Source organism: Delphinus delphis, chromosome 3, assembly GCF_949987515.2.
Source record: "Delphinus delphis chromosome 3, mDelDel1.2, whole genome shotgun sequence".
In the NCBI taxonomy this organism is placed as follows: Eukaryota; Metazoa; Chordata; class Mammalia; order Artiodactyla; family Delphinidae; genus Delphinus; species Delphinus delphis.
In genome coordinates this window covers 86,518,541-86,541,079 of record NC_082685.1, presented here as the reverse complement: position 1 = coordinate 86,541,079, position 22,539 = coordinate 86,518,541, and the positions used below count along the sequence as shown (strand labels likewise).

Below are 22,539 nucleotides of genomic sequence, written 5' to 3'. Positions count from 1 at the left end.
GGCTCCACTCTCATGACTTAGTCTCCTCCCCCAGGCTCCACCTTCTAATACCATCACACTGGCATAAAATTTCAGCATTTCAAATTCGTAAATTTTAGGAGAACACAAATATTCAGACTGTAACAAATGTCTATTGGAAATGGTGGATAACATGCACGACAAAATATTGAGACTATATAAAAGAACCAAATGGAATGAAAAAAATCAGTTATCAAAAATGAATTCATTTGTTGGATTTAACAACAGATTGACACAGCAGAATAATGAATCAATACACTTGAAGGCTGATTTATAGAATATATCCAAACTGAAATTAAAACAAAAACAGAAGGAAAGAGAGTATCGTATCTGTGGGGAACTTAAAGGAGAGGAGGGAGATAATAGGTTAGAAGAAATATGTAAAGATAAAATGGCCAGGGTCTTCCAAAATTAATTGAAAGATATCAACCCACAAATCCAGGAATCTCATCAAATGTCTCATCTTGGATATACAATTTTTTAAAAAAATTACTAGGCACATCATAGTCAATCTGCTGAACACTAAAGATAAACAGAAAGTCAAAAGCAGCAAGAGGAAAAAAAAGGCACATTAATATAGCAACAAAAGGTCCTGCTCAACAGAAAAAACTGGGAGGCAAGAGCAAAATACAATAACGTCTTTACAGTGCTGAAAGAAAATAAAATATGAACTTAGAATTTTATACCCAGTGGAAATATGCTCCCCAAATAAAGGTGAAATAAAGACATTTTTCTTTATTTTTTAATTGAAGTACAGTTGATTTTCAATATTATATTAGTTTCAGGTGTACAACATAGTGATTCAATATTTTTGTAGATTATATGCCATTTAAAATTATTATAAAATATTGGCTATGTTCCCTGTGGTGTGCAATATATCCTTGTTGCTTATTTTGTACATAATATTTTATGTCTCTTAATCCCCTACCCCTATCTTGCCCCTCCCCCCATTCCTCATCCCAATGGTAATCACTAGCTTGTTGTCTATATCTGTGAGTCTCTTTCTGTTTTGTTATATATATTTGTTTATTTTTCGGAGTCCACATATAAATGACAACATACATTATTTTTCTTTCTCTGGGTGACTTATATCACTAAGCATAATACCTCCAGGCCCATCAATGTTGCTGCAAATGGCAAATTTTCATTCTTTTTTATGGATGAGTAATATCCCGTGTGTGTGTGTGTGTGTGTGTGTGTGTGTGTGTGTGTGTGTGTGGGTGTGTATTGTTGATGGACACTTAAGTTGCTTCTGTATCTTAGCTGTTGCAAATAATGCTGCTATGAACATTGGAGTGCATATATCTTTTCAAATTACTGTTTTTATTTTCTTGGATATATATCCAGGAGTGGAAATCCTGGCTTATATGATAGTTCTAATTTTAGTTTTTGACAAGCCTACATACTATTTTCCATAATGACCTCACCAGTTTACATTTCACCAACAGCATACTAGAGTTCCCTATTCTTCGTATCCTCACCATTTTTTATTTGTGTTTTTTTTTTTTTCGGTATGCGGACCTCTCACTGTTGTGGTCTCTCCCGTTGCGGAGCACAGGCTCCGGACGCACAGGCTCAGCGGCCATGGTTCACGGACCTAGCCGCTCCACGGCATGTGGGATCTTCCCGGACCGGGGCATGAACCCGTGTCCCCTGCATTGGCAGGCGGACTCTCAACCACTGCGCCACCAGGGAAGCCCCTGTGGTATTTTTGACAATAGCCACTCTGACTATTGGTATGAGGTGATATCTCATTGTGGTTTTGATTTGCATTTCCCTAATGATTAGCAATGTTGTGCATCTTTTCATCTGCCTGTTGGCCAACTGTATGTCCTCTTAGGAAAAATGTTTATTCAGGTCTTCTGCCCAATTTATAATTGGGATGTGTGTTTTTCTTTCTTCTTGTATTGGTCCCTTTATCATTACATTGCCTCCTTTGACTGGTGGTTGCCAGGGGCTGGGGGCATGAGAGGAATAGAGGCTGGTAAAAGAGTACAAACTTTCAGCTATCAGATGAGTAAGATCTGATGACCTAATGTACAAAATGGTGAGTAGAGTTGAAAATACTGTATTGTATCATTGAAATGTGCTTCCTTATAGACTTTATTTAAAAGTCTACTTCGTCTGACATGAGCATAGCTACCCTAGCTTTCTTTTTGTTTCCATTTGCATGGAATACATTTTTTCCATCCTTTCACTTGCAGTATGTGTGTGTCTTTAGTTCTCAAATGAGTCTCTTATAGGCAGCATATGGATGCATCTTTTTTTTTTTTAATCCAATCAGCCACCCTGTGTCTTTTGATTGGAGCTTTTAGTCCAATTGACATTTAAGGTGATTATTGATGTTCTTATTGCCATTTTGTTGCCTGTTTTCTGGTTGTTTTTATAGTTCTTCTCTGTTCTTTTCTTCATCTTTTAGTTTCTTCCCTTGTGGTTTGATGTTTTCCATTAGTGGTATGCTTATGCACCCTTTCTTGTGTTTTTATGTATCTATTGTAGGTTTTCTTTTTTTCAAGACAAATGAAGTTTTAATGCAACATTTTTAAAAATCAAAATAATAGATGATGAACAAAATATTAAAATTTTCAGTAAAGATAGCATCAGCTCTGAGCCATATTGGAGCCTGAAGCAAGAGGAAAAATCAGTGATACTGATCCTAATATTGTAGGTTTTTGATTTCTGATTACTGTGGGGTTCATATATGTTAATCTATAGGTATGTCTATTTGTTTTAAGCTAGTAATCATTGATGTTCAAACATATTCTAAAAGATCTACATTTCTTACTCCTCTCCTCCACATTTTTGATATCATATTTTACATATTCACATCTATCCCTTAACTGTTTATTGTATTTATAGTTGATTTTATAATTTTTGTTCTTTAATCTTCATGCTCATTTATTTAAGTGGTTGATCCACAGCTTCACTATATATTTAGCTTTACTAGTGGGATTTTTCCTTTCCTGTAAATTCTTGTTGTAGCATTTTTTTTCCACTTTAACATTTCTTGTAGGGCTGGTTTATTATTGATGAACTTTTTTTGTTATGTTTTGTTTTGCTTCTCTGAGAAGTTCTTTTTCTCTTCTTCAATTTTGAATGATAACCTTGCTGGGTAGAATATCCTACATTGTAAGTTTTTCACTTTCAGAACTTTAAATATATCATGCCACTCCCTTCTGGACTGCAAAGTTTCCATAGAAAAAAACAGCTGATAACCTCATGAGGATTCCCTTGTATGTGTATGTTTTTCTCTTGCTTCCAATAAAATTCTCCCTTCATCGTTAACTTTTGCCATTTTACTTATGATATGTCTTGGTGTGGGTCTGTTTGGGTTCATCTTGTTTGGGACTTTCTGTGGTTCCTACACCTGGAAATCTGTTTCCTTCTTCAGCTTTAGGAAGCTTTCAACCATAATTTCATCAAATACATTTTCTACACCATTCTCTCTCTTTTCTCTTTCTGGGACCTCCACAGTACAAATATTAGTACACTTGATGTTGTCTCAGAAGTCCCTTAAATGGTCCTAATTTTTTATTTTTTTAAAATTTTTGCTCTTCTGATTGGGTGATTTCCATTATTCTATCTTCCAGATCACTTAGGCATTCTTCTATATCACCTAGTCCGCTTTTTTTCCTTATAGTGAATGTGTTTTTCATTTCAGTTATTGTATTCTTCAGCTCTGACTGTCTCTTTTTATATTTTCTAGTTCCTTGTTAAAATTCTTACTGTATTCATCTATTCTTTGCCCAGTTCAGTGAGCAGTCTTATTACTAATGCTTCGAATTCTTTATGTTGTAAATTATTTATCTCTGTTTCATTAGGAGTTTTTTCAGGATTTTTTTCTTGTTCTTTCTTTTGAAACCAATTCCTCTGTCCTCTCAGTTTGCTTAACTTTATGAAATTAGGTGATATAGTTACCTGTTCAGTTTTTATTGGCATGTCTTTGTGTGAGAACATTTCTATGCAGTCTATGTATGTCCAGTGACTTTGGTGGGAGAGCTGGATCTGAAGTGAGCATGGGTTGTATATTCCCCCAGGGTGTGCTGGCAGCTGCCACCTTGGTGGAAGGTGGGGCTGGAGATGGAGGGGCTAGAGCCAGCACCAGGTGTGATCAGGGGCTTCCCTATGCTCAATGACCATCAACACCTATCATGGCCAGGATCAAGGCCTCAGGTGCTAGATCAGACACCCTGAGGTTCAGGGCTAGCTGGTTTCATTCCCTCTAAGTGTGCACTTTCCTCTCTAGCAAGGGCACTTCTGCCCTAGTGGAGAACAGTGCTAGAGCAAGTAAACTGGAGTGGGTACCCAGGGCAAGCCAGGGTGCGTGCTGAAATAGTCCCAGCAAGCCAGTCAGAACCCCAGGCTGTTTCCAATCCAGTGCCTCTGTGTGCTCATTCACAACAACTACCCTCGCTTTGTTCAGAGTCAGGGCCAGTTCCAAGCTGGTTCTACTTCCTCTGGGTAGACACCCTCTAGCAATGGCAACTTTGCCCCATTGGAGAGCAGCACCAGAGCAAGACGGGCTGGAGCAGGTGCCTGGTGCAGGCCAGGTCACATGATAGTATGATCCCAGCAGGCCAGTCAGAGCCCCAGGCCACTCCCAGTTGCCACCTCTGCATGCATGCTGGCAATGGCCACCCTTGCCCTATTCAGATACAGGGCCAGATTCTAGCTGGCTCTGTCCTCCCTCATGTGCAGACTCTCCTTAGCAACACTCTCCACCAGCCTTTGCCCTAGTGGAGAGTTGTGCTGGAGCAAAAGTGGCTGGAGCACGCACCCAGTGCAAGCTGGGGTGAGTGCTGCAGAAGTTTCAGGAAAACAGCCAGAGTCCCAGGTTTTCAATCTGTTTCCTCCACCTTGTTCCTGGTAGTAAGCAAGCCTGTGTGCTCTTCATGAGCAGAGTCTCGATTTCTTACAGCCCTCTGGTAAGTCTCCATTGGTTTTCAAGCCAGCTAAGGGGACTCATCTTCCCAGTGTCAGACCCCAGGGCTGGGGTGCCCAATATGTGGCTCGAACCTCTCATTCCCCAGGAAGAATCCCTGAGCCTATGATATCCCCAGTCCTGACCTGATCACTTCTCCTCCCTTCCTACTCAAGTCTGTATGGATCTTTCTTTATAGCCTTGGTCATAGAAGAAACTTCCAGCCAGCCTCCAGTTTGTTTTCAGCGAGATGTAGATGTCTTTTTTATGTGTTCATGGGGGGAGGTGAGCACTAAGTCCTCCTACTCTGCCATCTTCTTCTCCCTCCAAGACATTTTTTGAAATGACAAAGATAAAAGAATTTGTCTCCAAAAGACCTGCACTACTATGAGTTCTTCAACCTGAAGGGAAATGATAGTAAATGGAATCCTGGGTACTTTCTCTTAAGAAAGGAATGAAGATAAGTAGAAAGGGTAAATATACAGCAAAATATTATATATATATATATATATATATATATATATTTATATATATATAAAATATATGTATATAAAGATATATATTTAAATTTAAGAGACTATGAACTATTACAAATGAAAAATAATTTATTTGATGGACTGTGGGGTTTATATGTAGCAAAGGAAGGGATATACAATTGTAAAATCTTTATACTGTTGTGAAATGGTATAATATTATTTTAAGAGAAGTTTAAAACTACATGACTAGAGAAACACTAATAATATGACACAAAATGGTGTGACTAAAAAGTTAATGCAGGAGATAAATTTGAAAACTAAGAAAATAAGCAGAAGAAGAAGTTCTTCTTCACACAGAAGAAGTCAGGACAGGAAACACAGGGGCCAAAGAAATGAGGGATAAATACAACAAAAACCCACAGCATGATAAAAGAATTAAACCCAACTCTAACAATAATTATATTTAATGTGCTGGACTAAACACAGGCCGTAGATTCTCATACTGGTTAAAAAGCAAGACCCAACACACTTTAAATATTAAAGCAGAGACCAGTTGAAAATAAACATACTGAGAAAAAAAGATACACCAACTTCCAGTTTCAGTTCCAACAGAGAGAAAGCTTAGAAACCGTCACTCTCATTCTTACAAGAAAAAGTTGGACAAACTGAAAATCAGTTATTTTTTGTGGACCCATTAGAGCACTGAGGTCCCCAGGCAAACCCATCTCAAAATCTGGAGAGTCAAGAGCATCTTGGGAGACACAGTCAAGATCTATTTACCCGGGCAGAGCCATAATACACTGGCTGGGAACATTTAAAGGATAGTTTTGACTAATTGCTAGACAATATGTGTGGAGGATTAAAATAGTATAAAATAAATATCCAGGAGTCCATACTGATATAAATAACTAGAAAAATAGGAGAGAAGAGACAAATCTCCCGTCCAGGAATTTCCAAATAATTTGTGTAGATATTCTGCCATGGGAGGAGGAGAGTAACTCCCCACTGTAGGTATAGGCTGCACATAGTGACTTCTTCCCAAAGAGACCAGATAGGAAGGTGGAGAGGGGAGAAAATGAGGAACTTTATAGTGGAGAAACCTGACAAATATCACATCAGCCAGGTGATGAAGATCAACATTAATAGTGATAAACTGTGTTGATAGTGTGTACTTTCAATATAATGTAATAAAAATGGCACATTTCTTCTGTAGTCTTTCTGCCAAAAACCCATAACCACAGCCTAATCATGAGAAAAACTTCAGACAAATCCCAGCTGAGGGACATTCTACAAAATGACTGACCAGTAATCCTCAAAACCATCAAGACCATCAAGAAAAGTCTGAGAAACTGTCACAACCAAGAGGAGCCTGAGGAGATATGTCTATTAAATGTAATGTGGTTTCCTAGCTGTAATCCTGGAACAGAAAAGGGATATAAAGGAAAAGTTAAAGCAAATTGAAGAAAGCGTAGACTTTAGTTAATAATAATGTACCAACATGAATTCATTTATTATGATAAATGGACCATACTAATAAAAGATAATAGGAAAAACTGGGTGAGGGTTACATGGTAACTCTCTATACTGTCCTTTCAATTTGCCTGTAAATCTAACTCTGTTCTACAATAAAAATCTTATTTAAACAAAACAAACAACAACAAAAAGAAACACAAGGAGACAGTAGATTCCAGAATGTCCTGATCAAGTGGAAGGGGACATGGCTATTTGGAGAGAGAAGACTGAATTCACAGGGCAAAGAATAAGGAAGGTGGCTGTGGTGAGGCCAATTAGAAACATTTTTCCTTCATTTTCCCCAAACTAAAGATGATATAAGAACTACTTTTAGTTTTACACTAGAGTTTTTAATCAAGAGTGAAGCAGGGAGAAGAATGGTTAACGTTTACATTGTACTATATGAAAGCTTGTCCAATCAAACTGAAACACAATTTCTACACATCTGATGTCTAATCTTCATAAAATCGGTGCTCTCGGTGGTATCTAGGAAGCCAGCTGAGGTGTGTGTGGAATGGCGGGCAACCTGCACAGGATAGACATCATGGGTGGAGAGGGTGCTGTTGCAGAGTAGGGAGGTACATGGTGGGAAGAATCATAAACCCAAGAGCTCAGCCTTAGGAAGAGAAAATCTTAACCTTTTGACAAATGGAGGAAACAACTTTTTTTCTTAAACAGAACACCTTCTCTTTTCAAATAGGCCAGGGGACCTATTTCTTATAGCCTTAATGAGAGTGTATAAGAAGCCCAAATCAAATTCCATTGCAACAATAAGCCACAACCCAACTCTATGGAAAGCAAAATCACTTTCAGTATTCCAGTATAATAAAATAGAGTTTAAAAAAAAGAAGATATACCTTGCAAATCCTAAACTCAATGAAAAATGACATGAGATAATTCCACCCCCAAAAAAACCCTTCAAAATAAAGAATTTACTAAAAATAATGTACAGTATTTCCTAATGATAGGAGGATCAATTCACCAATAAGACATTAAAATTCTAAATCGTGTGCCCCTAGTAATTTAGAAGGTTATATTTTTGAGAAAATAGAACACAGAACTTTGGATTATAAATTGCAAAAATTTACAAAACTAAAGGAAGAAATAGACAAATTCACAATTATAGATGCTGCTATTGATATCCCTCTTCCAGTATTTGGTAGAATATGAGATTTTTTTAAAAAAATAGTAAAGACAAAGAGGATTTGAGCAACACTATCGACCAGCTTATCATAATATACATTTAAAAAACATGACATCCAGTAAGTACAAAATATGACTTCTTTTCAAGTGCAAGTAGAACTTTCAACAAGGCACACATAAAGCTGGTCCAAAAAGCAAGTCTCATTAAATATCAAAGGACTGAAATAAACTGAGTATGTTACCTGACTATAATGAATTTAATTAGAAATCAGTAGAATTATGTAATTTAAATAAACCTCCAAATATGTGAAAGAGAGAGAGAGAGAAGAGAGAAAAGAGAAGAGAGAAAGAAGAGATGGAGAGGGGATGGATCACAAGGCCATTTAGAAAGCATTTCAAAATGTATGATAATAAAATAATATTATCAAAATATATTGTAACAAGTTAAAACAGTGCTTAGAGGGAAATATATGGATTTAGATACTTACATTTTTATTTTCTTCTTTTATCATCTCTATACTAAAGGGAGGAAAAGATATTCATAAATATAGCCATATGTGTGAGTTTCTCAAAGAATATACCTGGGTCATAGATTATGTTAATTTTCATCTTTACTTGAAGTTGCCAAAAATGTCCCGTATTTCTTTACTACTGTTCAGAGTGTATGAAGATCCCAAACACCTATTTCTGACCAAGAGTGCTCTCACCAGACAGTTTATTTCCATTATAATGGACGTGAAATAATTATTTTATTGTGTTATTAATTTGCAATTTAATGATTACTAATATATTTGGTATTTCCATGTTTTATTGGCCATTCTGATTTTCTTTTCTGTGAATGCTTCATGCATACCTCTTGCCATTTTTTTCTATTGGTTCCTATGTCTTTTTTTTACTGATTTGTTGGAGTTCATTTATTTTCCAAACATTGCCTGATTATATACCTTGAATATAATTTATTCTAGCGTGAAACTTGTCTTTCCCCAATATTTATGGTATTTTTTTAAAACATAAACATTTAAGTTCAATAAATATTCCTTATATGGGGGCATTTTTGGTTTCTTTTCTAAGAAATCTATTTCTGAACTAAGACTTTATACTTTCTTCTCAAAATTTTAAACAAATTTTTGACATTTGTTTTACTCTACTAGACATTTTATCTTTCTGTTTGAGGAAGGGGTCTAAATTTATGTTCTTCTTATATGAATAACCAGTTTTGTACTACCACTTACTAACTAGTCCATCCTTTTTTATTCATCTGCAATGCACCTCTGTAATATATTATTTCAATATATGTAGAAACTTTATTCTATTGCATTGATCAATTTATCAACCCCAGTCTCTATCAGTACACCCTACAGTAATTACTAAGGCTAAAAATGAATTTGATATCTAGTAGGAAATATCTTTTACACATTTTTTTTCTTCAAAATTGTCTTTTTTGGGGCTTCCCTGGTGGCGCAGTGGTTGAGAGTCCGCCTGCCGATGCAGGGGACACGAATTCGTGCCCCGGTCCAGGAAGATCCAACATGCCACAGAGCGGCTGGGCCCGTGAGCCATGGCCGCTGAGCCTGCGCGTCCGGAGCCTGTGCTCTGCAACAGGAGAGGCCACAACAGTGAGAAGCCCACGTAACGCAAAAAAAAAAAAAAAAAAAAAATTTCTTATTTGGTTATTGTTTCCCAGAGAAATTTTAGGATCATTTTGGAAGATTCCAAAGAACAGTTTCAGTTTTGACTGGTTATGAAATTTATGGATTAATTTCGCGAAGAATGTGTATTTTTGTGATATTTGTGCAAATTGGCCTTTGCATTGTATATCATTTTTTTAAACATCTTTATTGGAGTATTATTGCTTTACAATTGGTGTGTTTTTCTGCTTTATAACAAAGTGAATCAGTGATACATATACATATTTTCCCATATCTCTTCCCTCTTGCGTCTCCCTCCCTCCCCATATATCATTTTTGATATTCATGTCTCCTTATCTATTTTTTATTGAACTATAATTTACATATAATATTGTATTAGTTTCAGGTCTATGAAATAATGATGCAATATTTTTATACATTATGAAATGACCACCACAGTAAGTCTAGTTACCATCTGTCACCATACGAGTTATTATAATATTATTAACTATATTCCCTGTGCTGTACATTACATCCCTGTGACTTATTTACCTTATAGCTGAAAGTTTATACCTCTTACTCCTCTTCGCCAACTTCGTCCATTCCCCTACGAATTTGTTCTCTGTAGCTATGAGTCAGTTTCTGTTTTGTTTCGGTTATTCATTTATTTTTTTTTTTAGATTCCACATTTCAGCAAAATCATACAGTATTTGACATTCTCTGTCTGATTTATTTCACTTAGCACAATATCTCTAGATTCACCAATGTTTTCACAAATAACAAAATTTCATTCCTTTTTATGGCTGAGTAATATTCCATTGTATATGTATACTATATCTTCTTTATACATCCCTCTTATCAATGAACACTTAGGTTGCTTCTTTTCTTAACTATGGTAAATAGTGCTGCATTGAGAATAGCGATGCATATATTTTTTCAAATTGTGTTTTTATTTTTTTCAGATAAATATCCAGAAGTGGAACTGCCAGGTCATATGGTAGTTCTAGTTCTGGTTTTTCAAGGACGTTCCATACTGTTTTCCATAGTGATTCCACAAATTTACATTCCCACCAACAGTGCACAAGGGATCCCTTTTCTCCACATCCTTGCCAGCACTTGTTGTTTCTTATTTTTTAGTAATAGCTCTTCTGACATGTGTGAGATGGTATCTCATTGTGGTTTTGATTTGCATTTCCCTGGTGATTAGTGATGTTGAGAATCTTTTCATGTGCCTGTTGGCCAATTGTATGTCTTCTTTGGAAAAATTTCTATTCAGGTCTTCTGCCCAATTTTAATCAGGTTATTTGTTTTTTTGATATTGAGTAGTATAAGTCTTTTATATATTTTGGATATCAGCCCTTTATTGGATATATCATATGCAAATATCTTTTCCCATTCAGTAAGTTGCTTTTTGCTTTTTTGATCGTTTCCTGCATGGTGAAAAAGCTTTTTAGTTTGATGTAGTCCCATTTGTTTATTTTTGCTTTTGCTGCCCTTGCCTGAGGAGACATATTCAAAAAAATATTTCTAAGATTTATGTCAAAGAGCTTGCTGCCTATGTTTGCTTCTAGGAATTGTTTGGTTTCAGGTCTTACACTTAACTATTTAATCCATTTTCGGTTTATTTTTGTATATGCTGTAAGAAAATGGTCCAGTTTCAACCTTTGCTTGTTGTTCACTTTTCCCAACACAATTTATTGAAGAGGCTTTCTTTTCCCCATTGTATAGTCTTGCCTTTTCTATCTTTGACATAGATTAATTGATTAATCTATAGATTAATTGATAGATTAATTGATCATATAATCATGGGCTTATTTCTGGATTCTCTGTTCTGTTCCATTGCTCTATGTGTCTGTTTTTGTACCAGTACCATACTGTTTTGATTACTGTAGCTTTGTAGTATAGTTTGAAATCAGGGCGTGTGATACCTCCAGTTTTGTTCTTCTTTCTCAAGTTTACTTTGGTATTCAGGATCTCTGTGTTTCCATGCAAATTTTAGGACTGTTTGTTCTAGTCCTGTGAAAAATGCCATTGGTATTCTGATAGGATTTGCATTGAAGTGGTAGATTGTTTGGGGTGGTATAGACATTTTAACAATCTTGATACTTTCAGTCCATGAGCATGGTATATCTTTCCATTTGCTTGTGTTGTTTTCAATTACTTTCATCAATGTCTTATAGTTTTTAGAGTACAGGTCTTTCACTTCCTTAGTTAATCTTATTGCTAGGTACTTTATTCTTCATGATGTAATTGTAAATGAGATAGTTTTCTCCATTTCTCTTTCTCACAGTTTGTTGTTCGTGTATGGAAATGCAACAGATTACTGTATATTAATTTTGTATCCTGCACATTTACTGAATTCATTTATTAGTTCTAATAGTGTTTTGGTTGTGTCTTTGGAATTTTCTATGTATAGTATCATGCTATTTGCCAACAGTGACAGTTTTACATCTTCCTTTCTAATTAGGATGCCTTTTATTTCTTTTACTTGCCTGATTGCTCTGGTCAGGACTTCCAATACTATGTTGAGTAGAAGTAGCAAGAGGAGGTATCCTTGTCTTATTCTGATCTTAGAATAAATGCTTTCAGTTTTTCAGTATTCAGTATGATGTCAGCTATAGGTTTGTCATATATGGCTTTTACTATTTTGAGGTTATGTTCCTTTATATACATTTTGTTTAGAGTTTTATCAAAAATTGATGTTGAATTTTGTCAAAAGATTTTTCTGCATCTATTAAGGTGATCATATGATTTTTATCCTTTGTTTTGTTAATGTAGTGTATCACATTGATTGATTTGCAGATGTTAAACCATCCTTGCATCCCTGGAATGAATCCTACTTGATAATGGCTTGTCATCTTTTTAATGTATTGTTGAATTCAACTTGCTCATATTTCATTGAAGATTTTTACATCTATATTCATTAGGGATGTTAGCCTGTAATTTTCATGTGTGTGTGAGTGTGTCTGTGTGTTTGTGTGATTTTGTTGTTAGGGTAATTCTGGCCTTATAAATTGAGTTTGAAAGTGGTCCTTTCTCTTCAAATTTTTCAAATAATTTATGAAGGCTTGGTATTAAATCTTTGTTAAATGTTTGGAAGAATTCGCCTATGAAGCCATCTGGACCTGGAATTTGTTTGTTGGGAATTTTTAAAATTTTGTTTCAATTTCCTTACTAGTAAATTATCATTCAGATTTTCTATTTCTTCCTGCTTCAGTCATAGAAGATTTTATGTTTCTAGGAATTTATCAATTTCTTCTAGGTTGTCTAATTTATTGGCATATAATTGTCCATAGTATTCTTTTATGAGTCTTTGCATTCCTGTGGTATCGTTTGTAATTTCTCCCCTTTCATTTTGTGATTTTATTTATTTATGCTTTCTCTCTTTTTTCCTTAATGAGTCTGGCTAAAGGTATGTGGATTTTGTTTATCTTTTCAAAGAACTAGCTCTTGGTTTCATTGATCTTCTTTATTTTTTATTTTATTATTTTTTTTAAGTTTCAACTTCATTTATTTCCACTCTGATCATTAATATTTCCTTCCTTTGGGCTTTGTTTGTTCTTTTTTTCCTTGTTCCCTTAAATTTAACGTTAGGTTGTTTATTTGAGATTTTTCTTGTTTCCAAGGGTAGGCTTATGTTGCCATAAATTTCCCCCTTAGAACTGCTTTTGTTGTGTTCCACAGTTTGGGACAAGTGATCTATCTGGTTGAAGGTTCCATGTGCACCTGAAAAGAATGTGCATCCTGCTACTTTGGGATGAAATTTCCTTAAAGAAAACTCTTAAATCAATTAGGTCTAACATGTCATTTAAGACCAGTGTTTCTTTATTGATTTTCTGCCTAGATGATCTATCCTTTGATGTAAGTGAGGTATTAAAGCTCACTATTATTATTGTATTGATGTCTATTTCTTTATTTCTATTAATATTTGCTTTATATATTTAGATGCTCCTATATTGGGTACATAAATGTTTATAAATATTGTATCCTCTGGTTGGATTGACATCTTTGTCATAACGTAATGTTCTTTGTTTTTTGTTAGTCTTTTATAGTCTGTTTTGTCTGATATAAGTATTGCTTACTCAGCTTTCTTTTTATATCCATTTGCATGATATGTATACTTTTTATTCCTTCACTTTCCTTCACAATCCTTCAGTCTGTGAGTGTCTTTAGGTTTGAAATGAGTCTCTTAAAGGCAGCATATAGGGTTTTTTTTAAATCCATTTAGCCACCTTTATCTTTCAATTGGATAGTTTAGTCCATTTACATTTAAAGTAATTATTGATAGGTACGCACTTACTGCCATTTCCTTAATTGTTTTCTGGTTGTTTTTGTAGTGCTCCTGTTTCTTTGTCCCTTGCTCTCTTCCCTTGTGGTTTGATTGTTTTCTTCAGTGTTATGTTTATATATCTTTTCTCTTTTTCTTTTGTGCATTTACTATGTTTTTTCTTTGTGGTTACCATGAGGTTCACATGTAACATCCTATGTATATAACAATCTCTTTTAGGTCTATAGTGACTTAATTTTGAACACAAACCAAAGCTTTATCCTTTAACTCCCCCCACATTTTGTATTTTGATGACATATTTATCTTTTCATTTTGTGTATTCCTTGACTAATTATTGTATTTTTAATTAATTTTATTGTTTTTGTCTTTTACCCTTAGTACTGGCTTTATAAGTGATTTATTCACTCCATTGTTATTTCCCTTTTCTGGTGAGATTTTTACTTTAGTATGTTTTCTTATTCTTAATTAGTACCTTCTTTTAGCTTAGAGAATCCCCTATAACTTTTCTTGTAAGGCCGTATTAGTGGTGATGAACTCCTTTAGCTTTTGCTTGTCTGTAAAACTCTTAATCTCTCCTTTAATTCTGAATGATAACCTTGTGGGTAGAGTATTCTTAGTTGGTAGCCTTTTCCTTTTAGCATTTTGAATATGTCACGTCACTCCCTTATAGCCTGTAAACTTTCTGCTGAAAAATCTGCTTATAGCCTTATGGGGTTTCTCTTATGTATAATAAGTTGCTTTTATCTTGCTGTTTTTAAAATTCTCTCCTTATCTTTAACTTTTACCACTTTAGTTATAATGTGCCTTGGTGTGTTTCTATTTAGGTTCATCTTATTTGGAACTCTTTGGGCTTCCTGGACCTGGTTGTCTTTTTACCTCCTAAGATTAGGAAAGTTTTCAACTATTATTTCTTTAAATAATTTTTGTAGACCTTTTCTCTCTATTCTCCTTCCAGGACCCCTATAATGCAAATGTAATCTGCATGATGTTTTCCCAGAGGTCCCTTAAGGTATCCTTACTTCTTTTAATTCTTTCATTTCGCTGCTCTGTCTGGGCATTTTCCATTGCTTTGTCTTCCAGTTCACTGATTTGTTCTTCTGTTTCATCCATTCTGCTGTAAAAACCCTCTAGTGTATTTTGCATTTCAGTTATAACTCCTGTTTCAGACTTTTTTACATTTTCTATCTCTTTGTTGAAGTTCTTACTGTGTTCAACCATTCTTCTTCTGAGATTGGTGAGCATATTTACAATCTTTATTTTGAATTCTTTATCAGGCAGGTTGCTTTTCTCCATTTCATTAAGGTCTTTTTCTGGGAATTTCCCTTGTTCTTTGATTTAGAACATATTCCTCTGTCTCCTCATTTGCCAGTCTCTCTGTGATTGCCTATATGTGTTAGGTGAAACATCTATCTCCTCCAGTCCTGAGGGAGTGGTCTTGTTTAGGAGCTCTTCTATGTGGCCCAGAAATGTAATCTCCTCTGGCCACTAGAGCCAGGCACTCAATGGATCTTCCTTTTGTGGGCTGCATGTGCCCACCAGCTGTGATAGGGCTGTGGCTGCAAGGAGGGAGCTTACCCACCTGGGTTGCACAGAAAGGGGGAAGTTGCTTGCCCATTCTAGTTGTGTAGTTGTGGCTTGGTCTCTGCATGTGGTGGGTTGGACTCAGGGTGCTCACCTGTTTTGCTTGCAGACCAGTCTTTGTGCAGGGTGGATGTGAATTCATGGGGACTTCAAGTATGAGGCAGCTTTTCTCATGAGGTTATATATTTTGTCTGTTATATATTTACAAAGGGATTCTCCCACACATAATATTGACATTAAGTTTAATTTCATCCCATTATGCCCTTCAAATTTATTTAGTAATTACTCTCTTCATTTGTTATTTATTTGTAGACCATTATTATCTTTTACTTTGTTTTTTAGAACCTGAAAAAATTGTTAACACCTTTAATCTTGCTTTATGTATCCCTCCTTCCATCCTCTTTTTCATAATCTTATCCACTGCTTTTCTATGAAGTTCTTATACATATACATAGCTCTTAGATTATGAGGTGCCAAGATTGGCCATGGCAACCCAGCATCATTCTCAATAGCTATTCTAAGAGGGCCTGTCTCATCCCAGCCCTGTGATGTGGGTTCCTTTACATTCTCTTCTAAGTAATAATAGAATGGATTCTCTTTCCCTGTCTTTCTATGTTATTTTAAATCATTTACTAAATAGGTCTAATGCTACATAGCATTTTTCATTCCTTTTTGTTCAGCTATACTTACTGATATTTATAAGTCAGTGATAAAAATATTTTTATTCTCTCTTCTCATGTCTCCTCACACACTGAGGAAGCCCTATGTATTTAATGTAGTTCACTTACTATAAATGTATTTGTCAGTGTTATGTGGTCTTCTGTGGTATGCCAACCAACTAACAATTCTTATTTTGTTGAGTAAGTTTTACTTCAAGACACCTACCAGACTATGAACAAATAATCTTTCTATAAGATCATAAATGTTAGAAAGAATAATCTTTACTAAAATTTATACTCTGAATTTATGTATTCTTGAATAATTTTGTAACATAATGAAATGGTCAGTTTCAGTTTGTATCTCCAGGGTCTTATTCAAACATTTTAAAGACTGAAATAAACAGCAACTAACTTGAGAAAAGTTTGGATAATTAAATCTTAAATGTATCACATGTTGGAATTAATTTAAATCATATTTTTTCTTTTTAAATAATATTCCAACTGAAAAAAGTCTCCTTCATTATAAATATCATAAAATACTATATGAGACTATGTGAACCTCTGTTAGGTTTATCATACCCTAAAATAATCTGTAAGATATTCCTTTTGAATTCTGGAACATTTAAACACCAAATAAAACTAAAACAGTGATGGTTGGCTTGCAATAACTAAGTGTATTATAATTGATTTTTCTACTTAATATCTAAATCAGGCCACTTAGATTATTTTTATCTCTAATGTAAACACTTTTTAACTTATTATCGTGTGATTCTTGCTTATCTTAGAGGTACTCTCTCTGCCTTTTTGTGAAATTTCTTTATTATTCAGTTTCTTAATTTGTGATTTTCCCTTCCTGATACCTAAGAAATATTTTCAAGGAATCCACAAAAACATTATAGTCAATTTTAATAAATTGTCGAGTGGGTTCAAATTATTTCATGTAAAATCATGTTAAGAAGAAATGACTTCTGTGAAGAATTATGGTGGCTGGGTTTGGGTAGAAGGGCACATCTGAAGTTTATAATGGAAGAAGTAAAATGTACAATCTCTCTGTTACTCCTTACCTCCCAAGCTCAATGGCAAAGGGCACTATCACCAACACATAAAGTAAATTTGGAGAGCAAGATGAAGGGACCAAACCAGCAATGTGTCTTTTCCTGTACCTATTATTTGCTGTCTCTGACATGATTCCATGTTCTCCCAGACACAGACTTCCTAGTTCCTCAACCCCAGTGTGACAGGCACATTTGTTATCAGTGACCTTATTAAACATCAGTCTAGGTCAGAGATTTTTCCTCTTAAGGAACTATAAATTCTACAGGAACACCAGATGGATATTTTTCTTTTCTACTAGAGAATGAGGAAGTGTTTTTCACTAGGGATCACAACAGAATTAATAGAAAACTATTTTTTCTTTTCTTTTGAAATCAACATGAAATTAAAACCTTATAACTTAATATGATTAATTGGTCATTTTATTAGCTAATATTATAAGTTAATTGGCTAATAGAAACATTAACATTATTAATTGGTAAATAACATTTTTTGTAGTGAGCTTGGAATTCTTTTCATAGTCCACCACACTAGCTCTGTGTCTAAATTCCTCCTTCTAAAGATGGAAAAGTTATACTTTCTACCCTAAGGTTCTTTTGAAAATTAAATGAGACAGTGTTTTTAAAGTGCTTAATATAGTGTCTACAGCATCATAATCTTTCAATACATGTTAACTCATTATTTTTGTTATTATTATTTCAGGGTTGTTTTTATATAATAACCCAAGGGTATCTTAGGATTACACTATGATATGTTAGCTATTTGTTTCCATACAGAGTATATTATTTCATATATAATAGTAGTAAATATAAACCAACTACAGGTAAAAATCAGTTACAAATAGGAAAACAAAGTAGTCATATTTCACAATTATTAATGCAGTACTAAAATAGATGACAAAATAGAGCCCAACATATTTTCTTCATAAACATCCAGGATTCCTGGGTCAAAAGGATTCAAAATAACATTTATAGGCTATTTGGGTAGCTAACTCTAAAATCAAAACAGTATGAAGTATCCACAATTCTCATTTCAAGCACACTTCAAGCAAGGTAGACATTGAATGAAACTAAAAGATTTATCAAATGTTCTAAAATGGATTACACATAATAACCAAGAAAGATGCTAGAAAGTGTCACTATTAGGTTGTACCCCTACACTGAAATTCTCCAAACAATGCCTAATCATCACTTGCTAGTTAAAGATTAGTCACCTTGGATGAAAAACATTTGTTAAACTCTGATAGTTACAACTTTCTTATGGAATTATCCTTTATCAGTGAAATATTTTGGAACATTGTTGCAATGTTCAAGGTAAGAAGAAGAAATTGCTCAGACTATGGTTTTTAGACAGACTAAGTCTCTAAAAGGAAGGAAAGAATATCTCAATTTATCACTTTTTAAAGGAACTATAATTTGTTTGAGGTCTGGATAAAAAAGAAGACATTCAGGTTAATAGCAACATTATCCCACGATCATAAAGAGGGACCTGCCATTTATTATGTTAATGTGTACCAACTGATGAAGGAATTGGATATAATGTACATCCCTCTCCAGACAAGTATAACAATAGGAAATTTGAGCATGACATATCTGCAGGGAGAGCAACATGTTAGCATAGGTAAAGGGGTAATACGAGAGGTAATTTGATTTCATGAACTCCAAATGACTTTGGAGACTACACATGAAATTCTGTGAGTGGTCACAGCGAGGTTGGAAAAGCCAAAGATCAAACTCCATACCTTCTGGCTGCCAGTGTTTCTTTGTCTTTTCCTTATGCCATCAAAAGATACATTCAGTCTCAGAAAGAAATTTCTCATTGAAGTGAAACTTAATATAATAAATAATGTAACACCACTGTTTGTAAGCTCATGTTTGTCAACTTAATTTGTCATTCTTCTATATGTAGAAAAGAGATACTCATTATCTCCCTGTTCTTTACTGAACAAATTAGAATTTCTATGAATTCTGCAAGTTGGTAAGAACAAATAATATGAAGTATAGAGATACTCCTTTAAAAAAAACTAATTAAAAGGTTAAGTGAATGATAACTGGACAATTAAATGTAAAGGCAGACAAAGATGAGCCTTTTCAAAACTCTAATCATAGAAGCACGTACTTCAGTTATTTGAGAAAGATATTCATGCTAAAAGAAATAATGCATAAAATATTATTTTATGCAATCAAAATAGTCAGCAATCCCCATCTTTCTCCAGGACCAAATCTAAATTCCTTATAATGGTCTAAATTACCTACTTCTTACAATTTCTCTAATGAAACAGCTTATTCCAAGAAAACTATTTAATGCATTATCCCGGAAAATATTCTTGAGTGTGTCCTAATTTTAGTATTTGCTCATACTTGATGTCTTTTCTCCATGCTCAGCTAAAATCTGCATTTTCTTCACAATACAGGTCAAGACTCATTTCACCTTTAAAATTTCTCTTATCATCTCTTCCCATGGAATTCTATCCCTCTTTTAATTTTCCCCAGTGTTTATTAAGATCTATATCATTAGCCTGGAACCATCCCTAGGATGAGGACCTTGGAGAGCTTGTCTGTGGAGTCTTGACATTTAGTACTGTACTTTGTATAGATAGTTGTATAGTAATTATTTTGTAGGTAAGGATGCTGTTGATGAAATGAAATGTAATACAGTTTTATATCGAGATATACTACTTGCAGAACATTCTACAAGAAATTTTTACTTGACAAACCTAGAGAGTCCTAATGTCAACTATATATGGGTAATCTTTCTATCACTCTAAATTCTATTATAATAAGAGGGGTATGATTCTTTAGAAGATTGAGAGAGATAATTTTAGAAAATAAATTAAAGTTAGTGTATCTACTTATAAAGCATCTAATTAGAGGTTATTTTGTATTAGGTACTAGTTGGGCAAAAAATCAATGACTGCAGAATATTCAACTATCATTCTATTTTTCTTCAAATAGAAGAAAACTTTTGTCCTATTCCATGTTAATAATTCTACAAATAGAAAATAAACAGATTTTAAAAAGGCATTAACTTTCTGACAATAATTTAGGCTATGTTCTTTAGTGGCTGTATCTAGCTTTAGCTCTAAAGGATTTTTTTTTTTTTTTTTTTTTTTTTTTTTTTTTTTTTTTGCGGTACGCAGGCGTCTCACTGTTGTGGCCTCTCCCGTTGTGGAGCACAGGCTCCGGACGCGCAGGCTCAGCGGCCATGGCTCACGGGCCCAGCCGCTCCGCGGCACGTGGGATCCTCCCGGACCGGGGCACGAACCCGTGTCCCCTGCATCGGCAGGCAGACTCTCAACGGCTGTGCCACCAGGGAAGCCCCTCTCATTAAACTTTTTTAATGGGTCTCAAATTCTGTGACAGATTTTTGGTCAAGTTGTTTCCATTAAAAAGTACTGATTTTAAAAACTAATAACTTAAAACTGCCACACATAAAACAAATGGTCCACAACACATTCTCCTTTCCTTCTGAAGGTTTTACGATGCATTGTTATCATTAACCAGTCTTTTGCTATTAAACTTAAATGGGCAATTGAGACAAACAGTTCTGAGACCATTCTTCCACCACTGATTAAGACTGGGGTGGCAGGTATTGGAGATAATATTCATTTAGCCTTCTGAGCTTTCTGGGCAGACTTGGACCTTGCCAGCTCCAGCTGCCTTCTTGTCCACTGCTTTGATGACACCCACAGCAACCGTCTGTCTCATGTCACGAACAGCAAAGCGGCCTAGAGGAGGGTAGTCAGAGAAGCTCTCAACACACATGGGTTTACCAGGAACCATATCAACTATGGCAGCATCAGCAGATTTTAAGAATTTGGGGCTATCTTCCAGCATTTTCCCAGAACGATGATCAATCTTCTCCTTCAGCTCAGCAAACTTGCAGGCAAAGTGAGCTGTGTGACAATCCAGCACAGGTGCATAGCCAGCACTGCTTTGGCCTGGATGGTTCAAGATAATCACCTGAGCTATGAAGCCAGCTGCTTCCACTGGTGGGTCATTTTTGCTGTCACCAGCCACATTGCCACGACAAACATCTTTGACAGACATGTTCTTGACATTGAAGCCCACATTGTCCCCAGGAGGGGCTTCACTCAAAGCTTCATGGTGCATTTCAACAGACTTCACTTCAGTTGTCACATTGACTGGAGCAAAGGTGACCACCATGCCAGGTTTGAGAACACCAGTCTCCACTCGACCCACAGGGACAGTGCCAATACCACCAATTTTGTAGACGTCCTGGAGGGGCAAACACAAGGGCTTGTCAGTTGGGCGAGTTGGTGGCAGGATGCAATACAGAGCTTCAAGCAGTGTGGTTCCACTGGCATTGCCATCTTTATAGGTGACTCTCCATCCCTTGAACCACGGCATGTTAGCACTTGGCTCTAGCATGTTGTCACCATTCCAGCCAGAAATTGGCACAAATGCTACTGTGTCGGGGTTGTAGCCAATTTTCTTAATGTAGGTACTGACTTCCTTTACAATTGCCTCGTATCTCTTCTGGCTGTAGGGTGGCTCGGTGGAATCCATTTTGTTAACTCCAACAATTAGCTGTTTCACACCCAGAGTGTAGGCCAGAAGGCCATGCTCACGGGTCTGCCCATTCTTGGAAATACCTGATTCAAATTCACCAACACCAGCAACAATAATCAGGACAGCACAGTCAGCCTGGGATGTGCCTGTAATCATGTTTTTGATGAATTCTCTGTGTCCTGGGGCATCAATGATGGTCACATAGTACTTGCTGGTCTCGAATTTCCATAGGGAGATATCAATGGTGATACCACGCTCACATTCAGCTTTCAGTTTGTCCAAGACCCAGGCATACTTGAAGGAGCCCTTCCCCATCTCGGCAGCCTCCTTCTCGAACTTTTCAATGGTTCTCTTGTCGATCCCACCACATTTGTAGGTCAGATGGCCAATAGTGGTGGACTTCCCCGAATCTACGTGTCCGATGACAACGATGTTGATGTGGGTCTTCTCCTTTCCCATTTTTGCTTAGGTTTAGCAGTGGTTTTCACGACACCTGTGTCCTGGCAGCAAACCCGTTGCGAAAAAGCAAAAAGTTTTTTTCAGTGTTTAAATGGACACATTTTAAATGAAGTAAACTTTCTGATGATTCAGATTATAAATATAATAATAATATATTGTATATGCAAAGCGTTTGTCGTTAGTATGAACTTGTAAAGTCACTGTAGCTAGGTTTAAGCAAAGGGGGATGGTTTACAATGATTGTAAGTAACTCATAAATTCCTTAAAAG

The 22,539-nt window shown here is 35.5% G+C and overlaps 1 pseudogene; it reads right to left on the bottom strand.

Annotated features, from left to right (window-relative positions):
• Window positions 1–20,606: 20,606 nt before the first annotated feature.
• LOC132423384 (elongation factor 1-alpha 1 pseudogene) lies at window positions 20,607–22,270 on the bottom strand (annotated as a pseudogene).
• Between the last annotated feature and the right edge of the window lie 269 nt (window positions 22,271–22,539).